Source organism: Pyxicephalus adspersus, chromosome 6 (assembly GCF_032062135.1).
Source record: "Pyxicephalus adspersus chromosome 6, UCB_Pads_2.0, whole genome shotgun sequence".
Lineage (NCBI taxonomy): Eukaryota > Metazoa > Chordata > Amphibia > Anura > Pyxicephalidae > Pyxicephalus > Pyxicephalus adspersus.
In genome coordinates this window covers 66,169,340-66,172,148 of record NC_092863.1, presented here as the reverse complement: position 1 = coordinate 66,172,148, position 2,809 = coordinate 66,169,340, and positions in this window count along the sequence as shown.

Here is a 2,809-nt window from a genome sequence, read left to right as displayed (position 1 = left end):
CGGGCTCTTGTTTAAATTTGTATATTGTTTTCAAAAGGCAATATTTCCAGTATAGTGTCATACATCAGTACAATGGTGTATTACATCACAAGACCATCCCCCATTGTAAAGTCATGGGGTGGAGAATAGCTAAGCTGAACAATTGCATTCTAGTCTACAGAGATTGCTTGTCTCGTAAAGTGAATAAGTGTGGATAAGAAATGTCTTGTTACCTGACACGTTTCGCCACCAGGGCTTCCTCAGGGAAGCAAACAAATATATTGTCCTAGCAAAGTTAATTGGATGCCACAGGTAAGTAGGACACAGGTGGTGAGAATAAATGATGATACTGATGTAAAACCTATTATAATTGATGCCTTAAGTTATGATGTATTGAAAGTGCAGATGTTCCCAGATCTTTGTTATATAAAATACGGGATTTGTTGGTGAAAGGAGTGACAGGAAATAGAAGAAAGGGTTCTGCTTAGTCAGGCTGTCGACTGTTCTTTGAACAAGCAATCTCTTTAGACTAATACGCAATTGTTCAGCTTAGCTATTCTCCTCCCCATGGCTTTACAATGGGGGATGGTCTTGTGATGTAATACACCATTGTACTGATGTATGACTCTATACTGTTAATTATGTCTTTTTAAAACAATATACAACTTTAAACAAGAGCCTGAAACCCCTCTCTTTTCTCTTTTTATTTCTATTTCATATGTACACTAAGAAGGGCGGCTAATATAAGATTTAACTACAAACTACAAAACTGGAAAATGGGAAGGCGTTTGTCTCCATACGCTTAAATTACATTAGAGAATATACTGTTGTAAAATTGTTAACATTGTGAGATATTAAATGAGGTAAATGCCTTGACAGTTATTCATTTAAATAAATTGGTATCTTGTTAAATATTAGATTGATTATAATAAAGAAAAGATGGTGTGGTGTGATGTGGGGGGGAAAAGAGTGGCTGGTGGCTTAAGCAAGCCTTCTTGCCACCTCATGTAATCTATGCAATTACTTCATACTCCAAGGGTGCTCAGGAGTATGGAGGATCTGGAAATGTCAGGGTAGGTCTACAGATATAGAATATTTGCCCACTCCAAAACTGTCCAGATTACAACAATGATTTTTGTATGTCTGTAGGCAACTTTAAAGTTAACTATTATCAAATCCCAACATCTAGGCTGTTTTTTTGCAACCTTGATCCCCCATCACCTCTCCCTTTAGTCTGGTTACATGACATCATGCAGGCCTCTTCATCTTCAGTGGTGGGTAAGTCCTGAATGTGGCAGGACATAGCTCTCTTTTAAGTCCAATGGGAGCTAGGTGGTGAACACCCAGGAGCTTTGTACTTGATGCCATGGACTTACAGGGAGTAAGATAAATGGCATTGGGCATCAATTGGCAGAGAGGGCACTTATTGCACTAAAATCTGTTTTTTATTAAAACGGGCTATTTCATTTTTTTCAGTTAAAGTGAATGCTGGCATTTGTAGTTAAAAGCTGAAGTTTTCCAGTTAGCGGTACCTGACTTCCTTAGGGAATAGCTAAGGTAATATCTGAAATCATAATCCAAAATAAGGTACTTTATGCATCCTTTATGACATCCTATTGACACCCAAATCTCTTTATCTTTGGGTTATGTAATTCAAAGATGGCTGATTGGAATGCATCTTATATTTTTTACTGTCTGGAAGCAGTAAGCTAGATTCACAATTTAGCATTATTCAGGTGAAACACATATTATTTATGTAAAAGTTCAGCTTATGCTGGAATGATAATAAATACCTTCCTGTAGAGAAATGCTACTTGTTTATATATTCATACTGGACAGGAGAGATGTTTGCACATTAGGGGAGGTGAATGTTTCACTTGGCCTGATGCTCTGAACATGTCAGAAACAATTCAAAGGGCGCACTGTATTTTCAGGATCTCTCCTGGAAAAATTTGTAAGGGAGTATGCACTCTCAAGGCTACATCCTATGATTGCAATGAAACATTTATTCATTGAATCATTTTCTGTCAGTAGATATAAAAAAAAATATTTTTGCATGCTGCATTCTAAATGATGATGTTTAACGTGTGTTACAGACAATTGTTTGCAAGTGAACAAATCCTCACTTTCATGCTTTGCACTGTTATTTATTAATTATTATTTGCTTGCAATTTTTATGCATTGGTTTTAGATAAAGTTTTTTCTTGTATTTTAAATATTGTATTATCTAAAAAAAAACTTAAAACTTTCTTATTTTTTGCATATTGTCCAGCAACTATTGGTTGTTGGGATTGGTCAATATATTTTTGTGTTTGCGTAATGGAATTCCTTTACATACTTCATATCTACACATATGATGTTTGTATGTATATCTCAGTGTACATAATTTTAAAAGGAACAATTCTAGGGCAATTGTTTACGGTTAACTTTAAATCTATTAGTAAACTTTTTTAAAGTGTTATCTAATAATAAAGTTTTCTGCAGTTTCACAGATGCACACAATTTTAGGGTGTGTAACAAAGTAGGGAAGTGGATAATGATCTATTGGTTACAAATCTGCTTTAATTTATGTCTTTTATCTGCCTATGGTTTAGCTTTTTAGGTACATGCAGGTATCTATAAGTATCCGGTATAGCTCACAATATTTTTACAATGAAAATCATCACAATTATACATGAAATAGAAAGTTCAGTATATTTTATTCAATCATCTACAGCATACTAAATCATGTGTGGCCAAGCAATTTAGCAAGGAGACTACTGTGTACACACATGGAAATAATCAAGCCATGCTGGCTAATAAACAGGGTACTTAGAATTAAAAAAAAAAA